The following is an 18,320-nucleotide window of genomic DNA, read 5'->3' as shown; positions in this document are numbered from 1 at the left end:
ACAAAGTGAGCTTGTCATTTCAAGGGAAACAATGACAGTATTTGTTGCCAATAATAAAATCTGAGCATTCAAGGAAAAATTAGAATTTTGCAAAACTATAACTGCCATCCTAAGCTTGACAGCCTCCGAATATATGAAGACTTTTCTGATGCAATCGGTGGCCGTGTTACCAAATTTGATTTTTTGATATTGTATGAAGGTGAAAAGGGTCAACAGTGGGGAAACACTGCGTAGCTCCGTGAATCTTCCCCAGGACTCATGCGTGACCGTGCATGCCTGGGTAAGAGATCCGTTCACAAAGCAAGTTAGACAAGTGGTTTAAGGGCAAACAGAGGATAAATGGTTTCAGATTCCACGTGGAAATTAACCTTTAAGAAACCACTACCTGTCACATTTTGGCACAGTAACAAGGAAGCAGATCTACAACTACCTGAAAAGGCTATGAAAGAAAATCCGCCCCCTTCTCCAGTGGCACGTTTTCCCAACGCTGCAACCAAAACAGCCCACGGCACCGTATTGCCTGCAGAGACAACTGGGAGAATCCAGCTGTTTCCTGTTAAAGCCAGATGTTAAAGAGACTTGCAAAAACTGTAAAAAAAAAAAAAAAAAAAAAAAACCACTAAATTTATTTTGAGACCTGCAGTTTTTTTTCACAAAATGTGTTATTTTATGTTTATATGCAATGGCTTTATTTTTTAATTAATTAATAAATAAATATTTAAAACTTGCTCAGGTTCAAATGGGAAAAATATGGGTAGATATGGTCCACACAAACAAAAGCTCCTTGGGGTCCTGAAACATTTTGAAGATTGAAAAGGAAACTGAGACCAAAAAGTTTGAGACCTGCAGCTTTAATGCAAACTGAAATCCATGAGGTGAGAGGTGAAGCCCAGCTGCACCCTCATGGAGGTCCTGACGCATGACAGGCACTTGGTTCATTCACTCCCGGGCTTAGGTGTTGGCATGGTGCCCACTGCTGCACGTCCATTCATGACTAGACACCCTGGGGGCTCCAGGCCCAAGTGGGGAAAATCGTTTTTGTTTTTGTTTTTTGTTTTTTGTTTTTTAAAGATTTTATTTATTTATTTGACAGAGAGAGACACAGCTAGAGAGGGAACACAAGCAGGGGGAGTGGGAGAGAGAGAAGCAGGCTTCCTGCGGAGCAGGGAGCCCAGTGCGGGGCTCGATCCCAGGACCCTGGGATCATGACCTGAGCCGAAGGCAGACACTTAACGACTGAGCCACCCAGGCACCCCCCAAGTGGGGAAAATCATTTTAAAGGGCTTAAAGTGGAAGAGTAGAAGCAGCTCTGAAAAGCAGAAAGGGTCTAGGAAATTGGAGTCTAAAGACTCCCACAGAGGTGGATAGAATGTTCATTCCATTGTCAGCTTGCTGGAAAAGCCAAAGAGGGAGAGAATAATATTTGTATTAACCTGACCCCTTTTCTGATCAGGTTTTTCCTACAAGGTCTGGGGCTAGCAGTCATGTACACCTTAGTAAGACATACTGAGGTGAACTATAGCTTTTCTTCCCTGAGACCAGCTGACTGGCCAAGTGAGACTTTTGCTACACGGGCAATGGGGAGAAAGGGTAGATCGTCTCTCAGCCTGCAACCTCTGAGTGGGGAGCAGAGGACACACTTGAAGCGGCTAAGGATACTGAGGGCCGGAGAATAAAAGCATTCGATGAAGGGATTAATATTTCTAAACTTTCTCTTTTAATTTCTAATATGCTAAATACTATAAATATGATCAATAGGAGCTAAAGCTCTTTAGGGTCTTTTATAACTTTTAAGAGTTGAATGAGCTCCTGAGACCGAACAGTTGGAGGACCACTCCTCCATGGTGGTGGCCAGGCACCCCTAGGTCTCACTTGGGTGCCATGATTACTCATCAGTTTCATAGCGAGCATCCGAAGGGGAAGGACTGCTGTTCCCAGCAGTCAGTCCTCCATCTGCCCTGAAATTCTATCACAGCCAGGCCACCAACACAAGGATGCAGGAAAGCTTGTTTGTGAGCACTCTGCTGGTCGGCCCATCCCACATGGAGGGCAAGAGTGAACTGCGGCACGTTTCCGAAGAAGTTAGGGCAGGGCAGCAAAAAAAAGGGAGACCCCAGCTGCTCTGTGTCCCCAGAATTATTTCTTAGATAAAAGACCCCGGAAACAATCCTGCTCCCAGAGCACGGGAGACTCTGCTCAAACAGCATATACCAAGAGGCTCAGGCCTGCATCCTTACAGGGCATCTCCCAGGAGAATACCGGCATGGAGAGGAGACCACCAAAGGCAGGCTGGGGCATAGAAGCATGAGGACCAGGTGCCCCAGGGCACTGAAAGCCCAGTGAGGCCCATGAGCTGGGCACACAGGCCCTCTGGACTGTGTACTCTGGGGACCAGACACCACCGAGGCCCCTCCCCACCTCTGAGTTGATATTACCAAATATCAATGCCTGATTAGTCTGGATTAATTCCTGGCAGTTTTATAATACCTGGGTGCTGGACTGAGTGTATCTATGTGTTCTTTTCTTCATTCTGAGAACAGTTTGAGTGTGTGTGTCTTCTTTCCCTGTGTGGCAGGGCCAAACACAGCCTGGTCTGCATTCAAATGTCAAGAGAGCTGAAAACCAAGCTTGGCCTCATGGCGTGCAATCAAGAGGGACTGCCCAAGACAGCTTGAAGGGTGTGGACAGAAACTCAGAGGTCCTTCCAGAGGCCACTGAACATGTAAGAAGCAACCTAGAGAGGGTTCCTGACCTCCCAAGGGTCTGCCTGTCCTCCAGCAAGGACCAGTCTTCTGTGACAGACAGCCTTCTTGGCCAGGGCAGTGCTTAGGGTAGTGGCCCCAAGAAGCTTCCATTCAAGCTGGGGTCTACGTGCTCTAAATGGAAGTTTTCCTTCCCAACAAACAAACAGCAGCTCTTCCCTGCCCCTCACATGCAGGCCAGCACGAGCTGGGTCTGGAAAAGTGGGCCCTCAGCCCAGCTCTATGCCCTGCTTTCTCCCCCATCCTCTTCACAAAGAAACATGGTGACAAGCCCCCTCTCCAGAGCTCCCAGTCCCTGCTTCCTTTAGCAGGAGCAGTGTTCAGCATGCCATGTTGACCACCAGCCCCCCACCCCAGTTCTCTGCTTTGGAAGAAGACATTTCCTCAGTGCTCTGTCCCAGCCATCATTTCTCTGAGAATCACCCTTCCAGGTGCTTTTCTGGAATCCTGGGACAGCTGAGCCACTTCCTGCACCTGGAACTCTCAGTGGGCTGTGCCTCTGCGTTCAGGCCTCCTGAGCGTAGGCCAAGGCCGGGCTGCAGCCATTTCTGTGCTATCCACCACGCACAGAGCTCCTGCCTGCAAGGCCCCAGGGGCTGTGTCTTTTGTAAATCCACCTTTTGTTGGGGGGGCGGTGGTCAGGCACAGGCCTGTCCTCGGGAGCATCCAGCCTAATCCATGGCCAAGCCTAAAATTTCTCTCAAAGCACGTGAAAGAGGGCTGAATCTTTAAACTGGCTTCCTAATGTATTCATTCTTGGCAAGCAGATCTCACTGGGGATTATTCAAGTTCTTAAGCCAAGTACATTTTCCCTTCTTAAAAAGTAATACCACCAAGAACAGCATCAGGGTTGTGTCGGAGAATGTCCTTGTCTTTAGGGGAAGCATGTTGAAATGTTCAGAGTAGAAGTCCCATGTTGGCAACTGACTGTTGTGTGGTACACACACACACACACACACACACACACAGTGTGAGAAAGAGACCAGGCAGGCCTGGCCACATGTTAACAAGTAGTGAATCTTGGTGAGACAGAAATGGGTGTTCACTGTACGATTCTTTCAGCTTTTCTACAGGCTTGAAATTTTTCAAAATTAAGTTTGCAGGAAAAAAATGAAACCCTCTAAAGTAATCCCACAGTTCCAGGGTCATCTCTGTTGACCTCCTGTCAGTAGAAGTGTGGCTTAGGGTCTATCCTGCAGCGTCTTCTTGGGCTCACCCACCTTCTGGAGCCTTCTGGAGCCTTCTAGAGCTGCAACTTGTGAGAAATCAAAATACATGTTCTGAGACAGGGGACTCCAAGTCCCCTCAGCCTCCAGCTTTCCAGATGCAATAACTCTCTTGGTGGCTTCCTGGCTGCCTGAAAGTGCTCTGCTGGTATGACTGGAGTGTCCCTGCTTCCAGGAACAACAAGGGCCTAGAGCGGGGCTGAGCGTGGACAGTTTTATCCATCCTTCGCCTCCACCGGTCAGACCAGCAGCTCCACCTAGTGGTGAGACCAGGCCAGCGCCTCCCCTGAGGGCCCGGCACCCACCCCAGGCCTCCCTTCCTCAAGGGTCCTGCTCAGCTGTTTGAGAGGCAGCACGCTGCAGACAAAAAACATGGGCTTTGGAAGCAGACAGCTTGTGGAGGTGCCCAATAAATATCTGTCGACTGCATGGACAACTCGGATTCAAACCTAGACCCTCGACCTACCGTCGTTATAATTTTTGAGCAAGCTATTTAATATCCCTGAGCCTTTGTTTTCTTATCTGAAAAGTGGGGATAATAAACACAATACAGGTGGCAGTGGTGAAGACTAAGAGGAAGATGGAAGCCCTGGAAAAGGCAGTCATTCTTCAGTCGTGATTGTCCAAATTAAATGCAACCAGAGAAGCCCCCAGACAGTTAAGGAGAAAGTTTTGTGCAAGGTCCCTGGGGACAGAGGCAAGGGAGACGTGAGCCTGGTGTCTGTGCCCCATCTGCAAAGGCTCAGGGTGAAGGGCCAAAAGAGGCTCAAACTGGGGGAAAGGAGCCCTCTCCCCATGTCCACACTGATCCTGGCCAAGCTCTGCACGAGAAGACAGCAGGAATGCAGGGTCGGGGCTCAAGGCTCAGGCAGCCCAAAGAGGTGGCATCTGAGGCAGCATCCAGAGGGCAGGGGACCTAAATTGAGGTTGGACAGAACAATAACCCCAGAGAACTGGAGACAGAAGAGAGGGGCAGACGCTCTTAGTCATAGGGTCTCCAAGTGGTGAAGTGTGGGGAGCCATGCAGTAGACCCAGTTCCCACCCAGAGGCTGAGGAGGCCTACAGCAATCAGTTTCATGTGTTTTTGCCAGTGACTTGCATGAACATAGGGACTGTGGTTGCCAAGACTGTGACCCACACGATGCCAGCCGAACCATTCAACATTTCACTTAACAAAACCAGGATATAAAAATGATCCAATCAGCTAAACAGACTAAAACCAACAAACATCAAACCTGGCAGGGACAGAACTGGGGGGAGCACCCCCGGTAAAAGGTGGTTCCTGTGCGAGGACAGACGGGGCTACATCTTTCTCAGCCACCCAGAGGACCGACGGGGATGGGGTGCTGAGAAGACTAACCACATCCTGGCTGGATCAGTGGGTGTACAACACTCCAAACAAGGGAGGTATCGGCCAACCTGACCTCAGGGTTGGCCACATCCCAGGCTTCCCCTGGGTCCTGGGCCCAGCTCTGAGGACCACGCTTTAAGAAGGGCAGGGATATGTCAGATGGAACACATCCAAAGGAAGAAGGAAGGGGGCATGGCGGCTTAAGGGGCTAAAAGCCACAGCACCTGTCATGGCCAGGAGAAGACCTGGAGAAGAAAAGACATTGTGGAGACAGAAGCGACAGCATGACACATGTTGACTGAGGGGCTGCCGTGTGGAAAGGAGAGGATCCACTCTGGGACACACACCTGGCCTGGGTGAGGAAGGGCTGGTGCACAGTGAAGTTGCTGGTTTCCCTGCACAGCCACGGGTCGTGGGAAGGAGGCAGTCAAGCCATGTGCCTACACTCAGGAGGAGGGGAGCGCAGGCATCCCCCCGGGTCTTCCCACCCTACCACGGCATCCTTCTATGAATCTTGGATGCTTAGTCTAACCTATCTTAAGACTCATATTCCTAGGCAATCTTTCCATTTGAGCATAAATTGCTCTTTACTTGTTAAACCCAAACCAGGGTGATCAAGGAAATAAAGAGAAGCCAAGGCATGCTCCATATGATTCTTGAAGAATTAATATAAACAGCAGGAGACTACATCAAAATAAAAAGTTTCTGCACAGCAAAGGAAACAATCAACAAAACTAAAAGACAAAAAAAAAAAAAACTAAAAGATAGCCTACTGAATGGTAGGAGATAATTGCAAATGACATATCCGATAAAAGGTTAGTATCCAAAATCTATACAGAACTTATCAAACTCAACACCAAAATAAACAAATTAAAAAATGGGCAGAAGACATAAACAGACATTTCTCTGAAGAAAACATACAGATGACCAATAGACACATGAGAAGATGCTCAACATCAGTAGTTATCAGGGAAATGCAAATCAAAACCACAACGCGATATCACCTCACACCTGTCAAAATGACTAAAATCAAAAGTTCAAAAAACAACATGTTGGTGAGGACGTGGAGAAAAAGGAATCTTCTTGCACTCTTGGTGGGAATGCAAACTAGTTTGGCCACTGTGGAAAACAATATGGAGCTTCCTCAAAAAATTGAAAATAGAACTACCTATGATCCAGTAATTGCGACTACTGGGTATTTACCCCAAAAAATAGAAAAACACTAATTCAAAGGGATACATGCACCCCTGTGTTTATTGCAGCATTATCTACAATAACAAAACTATGGAAGCCGCCCAAGTGTCCATCAACTGATGAGTGGATAAAGAAGATGTGGCATACACACACACACACACACACACACAATGGAATATTACTCAGCCATAAAGAAGAATGAAATCTTGCCATTTGCAATAACATGGATAGAACTAGAGAGTATAATGCTAAGCAAAACAAGTCAGTCAGAGAAAGACAAATACCATATGATTTCACTCACATGTGGAATTTAAGAAACCAAACAAATGAGCAAAGGAAAAAAAGAGAGAGAGAGACAAACCAAGAAACAGACTTTTTTTTCAAGGGGGGTAGGGGCAGAGGGAGAGGGAGAGAGAGAATCTTAAGCAGGCTTCACACCCAGCATGGAGCCCAATGCCAGGCTCAATCTCACGACCCTGAGATCATGACCTGAGCCGAAATCAAAAGTCAGATACTTAACCAACTGAGCCACCCAGGTGCCCCAAAGCAGATTCTTAACTATAGAGAACACACTGATGATTACCAGAGGGAAGGTGGGGAGGGGGGTGGGTAGAGTAAGTGATTGGGATTAAGGAGTGCACCTGTCATGACGGAAAAAAAAAAAAAAAAAACAAGTTCCCAGAAATGTTGGTGCTGCTTCTCTGTTGAACCCCACCTTGAGTAAACATGGCTCCACTGTGGAGTGTTAAATAAATATTTAATGAATAAAGTAAGAAATAAAGGGGGAAAAAAGGGAAAAAATGTGGAGAAATAGGAACTCTCATACATTACTGATGAGAGTGCAAAATGGCACAGCCACTCTGGAAAACAGTTTGGTAGTTTCTTTTTTTTTTTTTTAAAGCTTTTATTTATTCATTTGAGACACAGAAATACAGAGAGAGAGAGAGAGCATGAGCAGGGAGAAAGGCAGAGGGAGAGGGAGAAGCAGGCTCCCCGCTGAGCCAGGAGCCTGATGTGGGGCTCGATCCCAGGACCCTGGGATCATGACCCGAGCCGAAGGCAGATGCTTAACCATCTGAGCCACCCAGATGCCCCAGTTTGGTAGTTTCTTATAAAGTTAAAATTGTAATTACCATGATCCTGGAATCCCACTTTTAAGCATTCACCTAAGAGGAATTAAACTTCTGTTAACACACACACACACACACACACTATAGTGTGTGTGTGTGTATGTGTGCATGTGTGGCAGGAAGCCTAGAAAGGTGTTTCCCATCTATGGTCAAATACATCTGGACATATCCCACTTTTAGAGATTCATGAAGCCTACTAATACGCTAACATTAAGTTCCTGAGAAGTCCTGCAGTAAAGAAATCTGATTGTTCCCCAAATGTATTTGATCACCGATAATTCTGCTACATTAACAAGGTTATACAGACAGCCCATGAAATGAGCATTCTAGCTGCTAACTAACACACTGGGAAGCCTTAGCCCATACAACGGACAGTGGTCTTTGTCGGCTGGATGTGACCTTATGATTTCCTCACTAGAATTCTGGTCAAAGTGGGTCAGGAGCCAACTTACCATCTTCATCTGTGTCACTGCTTCAAGTCTCTGAGAACAGAGAATAAGCTATTTATTAATCACCTGCCCCAAGCCATGTAGAATCTCACTTACCCCTCCCAACCATGCTGTGTATGTATTATTATCCGTGCGCCACAGAGAAGAAACAGTGGCTCGGCAGGACTGGTAACTTGCCAGGAAGCAGTGAGCATATACACACACATACAATATATAAACTATAACATAAATATAGTAAATATATTAAAGCATGTAATATATAATATATATATAATAAACATGTAGTTGTGTGTCCAGTATGGCCGCCACTGACCACAGGAGGCTGCTGAGCACTTGAACTGGGGCTAGTCCACATTGATATAAACATTACTAATGTGGTATTTTACAATTTTTTTCAACAAAAGAATTTTTTCACGAAAAAATTGTAAAATATGGGCACCTGGGTGGCTCAGTGGGTTAAGTGTCTGCCTTCAGCTCAGGTCATGATCCCAGGGTCCTGGGATCGAACCCTGTCTGGGGTTCCCAGCTCAGCGAGGAGTCTGCTTCTCCCTCCGCCTCCCCCATGCGCATGCGTGCTCTCTCTGGGGGGCGGGGAATCAATCAATCAATCAAAATCTTTAACAAACTGTAAAATACCAGATTAGTAATATTTATATCAATGACTTGTTGAAAAGATATTATTTTGGGTATATTGGGTTAAATAAAACACATTATTAAAATTAATTTTGCATCTCTTTGTACTTTTTTAGTGTGGTTGTAGAAAATTTAAAATTGCTCTGTAAGTTGTACCAAAACATCTACTTAACTTCTTTCATTTGTACCATTCCTTCAAATAAAGTAAATGGTACCAAACAAAAAAAATTTAAAATTGCGTACATGGCTCACATTTTCTTTCTATCGGACAGCACCGTTCTGGAGTTTTATACACCTCTTCTTCCTTGTGACCTGCTGCCTAGTAGGTGCTTCATAATTTTTGCCATTTTTTGAGACAAATGTTGATTGATGTTTGATTTCTGAAAATACACTTGATCCAGTCTCCTTGGCCTCAGCCTCAGAAGAGTGAACTGCAAGTGGGAAGGAGACCCCACAGACCATGCTGTGTGTGGTGTGCCACAAGACTGAGAACACTGGTGAAGAAATTTTTAAAAGAAAGACACACACACACATACACACAGGATCAGCCTCCCCTGGGAGAACAGTGTGATGTCAGAGCCCTTTAAGAAGCCAAAATGAGAACCACACCCACCTGATCCCTCATCTGATGTTTCTTCCCTAACACAGCAAATACACCAATCAGGGAGCCTTAGTGATGGGGAAACGGCCACTCCGTAGCTGAAGACAAGGACTAGGTGGTCATGGTTTATACCCTATGACACCCTTCCCCTCTCCCCCTCCTCACCCCCCTGATTGAACCAGTGACTCGTGACCAGAGGCTTGCTGTCAACTTGAGACATTGCCTGATAGGGAATGAGTCTTTGTCTGTCCAGGGCTTGCTCTTAGAAACAGGGGTGGAGAACCACAGAAAGGAGCAATGGTGAGAGGGACAGGGGGCACTAACTTGGAGTGTATTATATATAATAGAGAAATTGGCTGGCCATTGCCCCTAGTCCCTGGGAGGCAGCCCCTAAACCTTTGGAATTTCCCAAGCATTATTCATGACGGGTCCCTTGGACCATGCCTGATGGTTTATGCTAACAAGGTGACTCAGGAAGGAGTCTGGTCACCTCAAAAAGACCAAGCATGTGGTTACAGGGTTAGGACTTCGAGCAACGTGATATCAGGCTGACCTTGGGGGGAAAAGGGGTAGGAGATGGAGTCACACGGGCCCAGTTCAATCAATCATGATTACATAATAAAATTCCAATAAAAACTCTGACACCAGAGCTCAGGTGAACTTCCTCTGTTAGCAATGCTCTGCATATGGTCACACTTCAATGTGCTAGGAAGAAAATATGTCCCTGTGGGCGACTCCCCCTAATGCATCTCTCACTTTGACAGGTTCTGACTAGCATCCCTGTGTCCTAATAAAACTGTAATTGGAAGTACAGCACTTTCTTGAACACTTTCTGTGAGTCTTCTAGTAAATTATTGAACATGAGAGGGTAGTGAATGCCCCCAAATTTGTAGCCAGCTGATCAGAAGTGAGGATGGCCTGGGGACCCTTGAACTTGTGGCTGGTGTCTAAAGTAAGGGCAGTCTTGTGAAGGACAGTGCCCTTAACCTGTGAAGTTTGGCCCATCTCTGGGTGGCTGGCTGAGAAACAGGGACAGAAGCCCCGAGGAGCATCAGGACCATGCGGGAAAGCCAAGGTGCCATGTAGTCAGGAGCTGCAGGTTAACTGAGGATCTGGTAAAGACAGGATGTGCAGGGAGGGCAAGGGAGGAGAGAAGTAGACTCAGAGAGAGTCATGATAATAGGAACCTTCTTCCCATGGCCAGGCAGCTGCAGAGGAAGCTCCGAGAGGTCAACACTGCCACCAGAGGGGAGCTGACGGGGAGCTGGGGCACAGGGCGGTGGGGGAAGGTGGGGTCACTTCACAAGTCCTGCAATGTGTCAGCAGGGAGCCCAGGACTCAAGCCGAGGCAGCCCACAAACCATGCTGTGCTCTTCCAATGCCACCTGGCCTTCATCTCAGCCACTTGTGCCCTTTTCCCATCTGGGCCATAACTTTGTAATGGCTCAGTCCCTAAGAACCACCCCTAATGGGACACGCGGTTCCTGTCCTCAGAGCCAGCACACTAACCTGCAGCTCAAAACTCAGACTGTGTCCCATTCCCCAAGGCAGGCAGTGCTGAGTGGTTGCCCTGGGAGGCCTGCTTCATTAAGCCCCATGGGAGGAGTCAGGCCCTTACCCTTTCCTGAGTCCCAGCTATGTGCCAGGTGCTTTGATTTCATGACCTAATGAATCCCCACCCAGCAAAATAGCCGTGCCATCCCTCGTGTCTATGTGAAGGCCTCAAGGTCCCTAAGTGCTTGCCAAGGTCAAGTGCTGGACAGACCTGAGGTCTAGTTAGACCCAAACCCCCATGTGTCTGCATCAAACCTCAGAGGTGTCTCCGGAATCCTACTGCTCATCTCAGGAGCTTCAGGGCAGGGGGAGGATGGCAAGCGTTTGGGGAACCCTCACCCGGCACCGGTGTTTGGGACAAGAGTGAGGAGATAGAACTTTGGGACCCAACAGATGCCCACCTGCTGCCAAGATGGATCACATTCACAGCACCCTGTCCCCAGGCCTCCTTTGAAGCAGGGCTAGCTGGGAGTCGTTTGCTCAGGGAGCCCCATGCTGCTCTTCCGGAATAACCTATTTATGGAAATTGTTTCCACACCCTGGAGGAGGGTGTTATTTATCTCTTTCTGTCTCTACCAAAAGTCAAAACACTTTGTTTTCTTTTAAAAAACTTAGTTTTAAGAGAAATATGTTCTGGCCATATTTTCTGTCATACAGAAGGCACTTTCAAACACCCTTGGGGGTTCCTGGGGCTTGTCTTAACATCCTGTTCCAGGAGCAGCCCACTAGCTCTTGCCTCTCCGATCCCACTAGGGCTATGGGGGATCCAGGAGGGCCTCTTCAAGCAACACTGTAATCCTAAATTTTCACTGAGGCTGTAATTTAAAATCGGCATGGGTGGTAATATTAACACAACCACCTACCACATGTCTGACATTTAAAAACCCACGCTGGGTACCCGGGGAGTACTCGTGGTTTTACCACACCCGTAAATGCAGACCTACCCTGGCAGCCAGCATTTACTCATGACAGCAGGCTCGCTCTCTATGGGGCCTTTCACTCCCACTGCCCTGCCCACCCGACGGCCAAAGCAGGACCAGCTCCTCGGCAGACAGCTTAAGGACGAAACAAGTCAAAAAAGTTCTAGAGAAGGTTTTTTATTATCCAAAAGCTAAATTAGAGCCTTTAGAGAAAACAAAGCATTTGTCAGTGACTAAAATCTTCTGCCTCTTCTATATGTCACCCTGAGAGATGCATACAATGGGATTTTTGGCCATTGCCGTTGTGTGTGACACCATTGACCTTAGAACCCATCATGATCATTCTTATTCAAGGCCTCACTTCCTGCACTTGTGTTTGTTCCAAAATGTGCCCCTTATGGAGAACTGTCGAGCTGTCCTTCTTGCTCTTATGCTCCAGGAGCTTATACAGGACATACCGGATTGAGAAGGAGGAATACAAGGAAGGGGGCCCTCCCGCTGTGAAGGCAGGAGACATGTCCTGAGCACAGAATTAGAACTGAGCCCCACCCCCCCAAAGCCAAGGCCCTGAAGGGCTACACTTTCAGGGATAAATAAAAATTCTCCCAGTGGCAAAATGACAAAGAAGATTGTCCAGACTGTCTCATAATGTTCCCATAAGAATAACATAGCCACAGGGGTGCCATCATGCCTTGTCCAGGAACCCCACTGCCGAGAAATAAGAAAATAGCTGTCCCAAGCGTTTAATACCCTGGATGTGTCTGGCAAACGCAAATGTAAAGCTCCTTTGGAGGAACACCCTCATCTGGGTTGCATGTGCTTTACAGATGAGGCACCACCAACAGGGATGCATAATCCAAAACCATGAAGCAAGTGAGGAAAATAGCCATGGTGAGCAAGAGTCAAAGGAAACAGTGAGCCACTGAACTGGACTCCTAAGAACTCCAGATAATAGGACAAGCTGATCTGATTATAAAATAATTATCTTTACATTTATTTTTTTTAAAGATTTTATTTGACAGAGAGAAAGAGAGCGAGCGAGCACGAGGGAACAGCAGAGGGAGAAGTGCCTATCTTTACATTTATTAAAGAATAAAAGAAGGAATCAAAGCATGACAAAAGAGTAACATATTATTAAAATATGTTATCAGGGGGCACCTGGGTGGCTCAGTCAGTTACATCTGCCTTCCACTCAGGTCATGATCTCAGGGTCCTGGGATCGAGCCCTCAGTCTCCTTGTCAGCAGGGAGCCTGCTTCTCCCTCTCCCTCTGCCACTCCCATTTGTGCTCTCTCTCTCTCAAATAAATAAATAAAATCTTCAAAAATAATATTACCAGGTATGCAAGAAAATGAACTAAACAGTGTTTAGAGAATGGTTATTGAACTGGAACACTCCGTGTGTGTGTTCAGTAGCAGGTAAAACAGCTGAAAGAACAATGGTAAGCTGAAAAATAAGTCTGAAGAGATCCCCAAGAATCCCAATCAGGAGAGACAGAGATGGAAATTCTGAAAGAAAAGATAAGAGACGTGGAAGGCAGAATAAGAGCCAACTAACATTTAATAGAGTTCCTGAAGGAGAGTACAGAAAGAATAGGAAAAAGAAAATTTTTTAAAAAAATAATGGCTGAGAATTTTCCAGATTTGATGAAGGACACGAATCTTCTAGTTCAGGGGATTATAATAGCTGTATGTAAGATCAATAAAAATAATGAAATTGGAGGACTCAAAGGCCAAGGCCAAGGACTGTTGGACAAAAAAGATAAATTGCCTACAAAGTAAGAATAGACTGACTTCAGACTTCTCAACAGCACTAACTGAAGCCTAATGACAACAGAATAGTATCTCCAAAGTGTTGAGAGAGAATAATCACCAATGCACAGTTTCAGACTCAATTAAATTATTCAAGGAGGAGGGTGGCCTCTAGATCTAGCCACAAATACATAGGAAAAAGAGAGGATGGAAGAACATGCTAAATGATACCAAAAGAATGAGATCACCAACATTCAGATTGGGGGTGGGGGCCTTTCACAGGACAAATGACTTGGTTTCTTCAACAAACAAATTGCAAGGGAATTTGAGGAAGAAAGAAGAAGAGGAAGAGGAGAACCCTAAAAAAGACTTAAGAGACGTATCAGCCGATCTCAACAAATGGACCTTATTTGAATTGATTCAACCATGTTAAAAATTATATTCATGAGACAACTGGAAGTTTGAACACCAACTGGATATTTCATAATAATAACAAACCACTGTTAACTTTTTAGGTGTTATTATGGTACTACGGCTATCTGTTTTAAATAATCTTTATGTTTGAGAGATGTACATTGAATTATTAACACATGTAATGATATGAAGTGTAGTGTTTGCTTCAAAATAATCTAGTAGTGGAGATAAACATAAAGCCAGATTGGCTGTGAGTTGATGATCGTTGAGGCTGATACAAGGGAGCTCATTATATGTGTGGCTACTTGAAATTTTTCACAATAAAAGTATAATAGCAGTAATAATAAAATAAATCATTAGTTGAAAAACATCTTTCAAGTATATGAATAAATATGTTACACCATATTAATATAATGAAATATTATGGTGAATTAAAATTAAAGAAACAGCAACATATAACAACATGAGTACATAACATAATGTTGAGAGAATAAAGCAGGCTGTGGAGTATGACACTATTTATATAAAGTTTGAAAACAAAACAAATGAGCATGAAACAAGACATTTCCAGACAAAACTGAGTTTACTACCAATAAATGTGTTTTGTTTTGTTTTATGTGGAATTTTCTTAGATTTTTTCCACTTTTATTGAGATACAATTGATAGACAGCACTGTATAAGTTTAAGGTGTACAGCATATCAATTTGACTTATATATATTGTGAAATGATTACCATAATAAGTTGACTTAACATCCTCATCTCTTATAGATACAAAAAAAAAGATGTTTTCTCCTTGTGATGAGGACTCTTAGGATCTACTCTCAACAATTTTTGAATATACCAGATGGCAGTGTTAACTGCAGTCATCATGTTGACTGACATCCCTAGGTTACCACTAACAGATTTTTATTGCTACAACTTCTAAATGATGTACTTCAGGAAAAAGGAATTAAAACCAGAAGGAGGATCTGAGATGCAAGAAATAAATGGATGGCAGAGAGACAGGTAAATATGTGGGTAAATCTAAATGAGTGTTTATGCCATAAAACCATAATTATATTAGTAAGTAATATGGAGGGTAGAAAAGGTGAACCTAAAAGACAAGGCAGGAGAGATATATAAGACAGAGCAGGGGGCAGGGGTGCCTGGGTGGCTCAGTCAGTTAAATGTCTGCCTTCAGCTCAGGTCATGATCCCAGGGTCCTGGGATGGAGCCCCGTGTTGGGCTCCCTGTTCAGTGGGGAGTCTGCTTCTCCCTCTCCCTTTGCCTACTCCTCCTCCTGCTTGTGCACACGTTTTCTCTCTCTCTCTCTCTCTCTGTGTCAAATAAATAAATAAAATCTTAATAATAAAATAAAAATTAAAAAGAGTAGGAAAAGAATATGTCATTGCCAAGCCAGTGGGGAGGGGAAAGGGAAAGAAAACTCAATCAAATCAGAAAGAAGTCAGGAAAGGAGAATCAAAGACAGAGAGAGAGAAGTTAAAAAGAAAGCGCAAAATAAAATGTAAGATAAATCCAAATGTATCAGTGGTAACAAAATGTTAAGAGTTAAATGACAGAGATCACCAAATGAGATTTTTTTCAATCAAGCTACGTTCCATTTACAAGAGATACATCTGGGACATAAGAACACAGCAAGATTGAAAATAAAAGAACTGGGGCGGGGGATAAAATGGGTATAGAAATGCCAAGCAAATAAATAAAGCTGCAGTAGCTAAAGAAATGGCAGATGAAAATGGACTTTGAGGCAAAAGTACCTGGAGGGGATCAATAATAATGACAATGGTAATGACAAATGGGATAGCTCACCAGGAAGATAAAACAACACTTTACTTGGATGCACCTAATAACATGAACTAAGAATATATTAAGCAAAAACTGATAAATCCACAATTATAGTGGGAATTTTTAACACGGCATTTTCAATAATTGGCAGGCAAACTTTAGTAAGCAGACAGATGTTCTCGACAACACAACACCAAGCCTGGCCTAATAAACATATGTTGAGCTCTGCACTCAACAGCATACATGAAACATTTTTTTTTTTATTCTTATGTTAATCCCCATACATTACATCATTAGTTTTAGATGAAGTGTTCCATGATTCATTGTTTGTGCATAACACCCAGTGCTCCATGCAGAACGTGCCCTCCTCAGTACCCACCACCAGGCTAACCCATCCTCCCACCCCCCTCCCCTCTAGAACCCTGTTTGTTTTTCAGAGTCCATCGTCTCTCATGGTTCGTCTACCCCTCCGATTTCCCCCGCTTCATTCTTCCCCTCCCGCTACCTTCTTCTTCTTCTTCTTTTTTTTTTTTTTTCTTAACATATATTGCGTTATTTGTACATGAAACATTTTTAAAAATTAACCCTGTATGAGACCACAAAGCAAGTCTCAACATCATGCAGATCAAAATACAATCAAATTAGCAATTTAAATCAAAAGGTCACAGAGGAGCACCAGGGTGGCTCAGTCAGTGGAGCATGTGAGTCTTGCTCTCAGGGTTGTGAGTTCAAGCCCCATGTTGGGATTACTTTAGAGATTACTTAAAAACAAAATCTTAAGGGGCACCTGGGTGGCTCAGTCGGTTGGGCATCTGCCTTCAGCTCAGGTCACAATCCCAGGGTCCTGGGATCGAACCCCATATCGAGCTCCCTGCTCAGCAGGAGCCTGCTTCTCCCTCTCCTCCCTGCTCATGCTCTCTTCTCGCTGTCTCTGTCTGTCTCTCTCTGAAATAAATAAATAAAATCTTAAAAAGAAAAAAAAAAAAGAAGGTCATAGAATTAGAAGACATGACAACAGGTGTGGCTCTAAATGGCCCCCTTTCCACCCTGGGCAGATTCATATGGCCCATTCCAGGCAACAGCCCTGACCCTTATCTAAAAAAGTAAGGAAGCCCTAGCACAGACTTCCATGCTTGCCACTTTGTCCAGTGTGGGTCTGTCCTGTCCCTGGTGTCAACTGGGGCCAGTCCCTGTGGGTTCCTGGAGGCCCCAAGGAGGAGCATCACAGGGTCTCCCCGGATAGCAGCTATGACTGGGGCAACAGGACTCTATCTCTTTCAGCTGAGGCAGCAGGTGGCGAGTACCCCGCATTCACACTCAGGCCACCCCAGCCTGGGGTTATCTCCTCACCCCAGGCTGAGTGAGCCACTCACAGGGAGCCTGCCCCTCGTTGACTTCAGGCTGTGGGGTGTGGCACTGGTGAGAGTCCCCGCACAAGCCTGGGCATGCAGGAGGGCAACTAGATCCACCAAGAGTGGGGACAACGGAGTCGGGCAGGGGTTTTAGAGTCTGCCCAAGGGGAGAGCTTGGATGGGCCATGGGACCCAGACAGAAGTGGACCCTGGGTGCCCCATGGCTGGGGGACAGTCGTAAGAAGCCACTTGGAGGAGAGGCACTGCCTGCTTCTTGGAGGTACACTTGGAGGTTCCTCATTAGAAAAACTCCAAAGGAGGGAGAGTGAGCTTTGCATGTGCACTCAGGCCAAAGAGCCTGAAGCCAGACATCCTGTGGCCATCAGAAGCCACCCTTCCCCTTCCTGCCACCTCCTCTTCCTCTGCCAGCTCCAAACCCAGAGGAGGAGGGGGGAGGGGGCATGGCAGAAAACAGACACCAGCCTGTCCCTCCCTCCTTGGCTTCCCTGAACCACCCAGAGCTGAGGGGGCTGGGGGCTTGTCTGTGAGTGAGGTTCAGGGATGTTTCATTTCTACAGGACTGGATATCTTCATTATTAAATGAGAGGGTTATGATGGCTAAGAGTAACTGGAAACTTTTCCAGCAGTGACTTTGGGTCAAGGTGCCTGTAACAAGGCCAAGCCAGTCAAACACCTGATGGAAGATGAAGCCGGGGTGGGGAGGGGGTCGCCTACAGATCCTGCAGCCCAGGGCCTTGACCTTCCTGGTGTCTGGCTGTTCAGCTGTCACTTAGTGTGGAGGACAGCCAGTGTCCCTCCAGTCAGTCTGTGCCGTCAGCCCTGCTACCTTGGCAGAGCAGCTTTGAGCTGAGTCTCACCACGCACCCGGCACCTCCATCAGCTCTCAGACACCCCTGGCGCGGACCCCTTTCACGGGACTGGCACATTTTTAGAAATGGAGTTTGGGGGCGCCTGGGTGGCTCAGTCGGTTAAGCGGCTGCCTTTAGCTCAGGTCATGATCCCAGGGTCCTGTGATGGAGCCCTGCATCGGGCTCCCTGCTCCGTGAGAAGCCTGCTTCTCCCTCTCCCTCTGCCTGCCGCTCCCCCTGCTTGTGCTCTCTCTCTCTCTCTCAAATAAATAAATGAAATCAAAGAAAGAAAGAAAGAAAGAAAGAAAGAAAGAAAGAAAGAAAGAAA

Source organism: Neomonachus schauinslandi, chromosome 3 (assembly GCF_002201575.2).
Source record: "Neomonachus schauinslandi chromosome 3, ASM220157v2, whole genome shotgun sequence".
Classification (NCBI taxonomy): domain Eukaryota; kingdom Metazoa; phylum Chordata; class Mammalia; order Carnivora; family Phocidae; genus Neomonachus; species Neomonachus schauinslandi.
The sequence above is the reverse complement of the archived record's forward strand: the minus strand, read 5'-3'. Positions refer to the sequence as shown.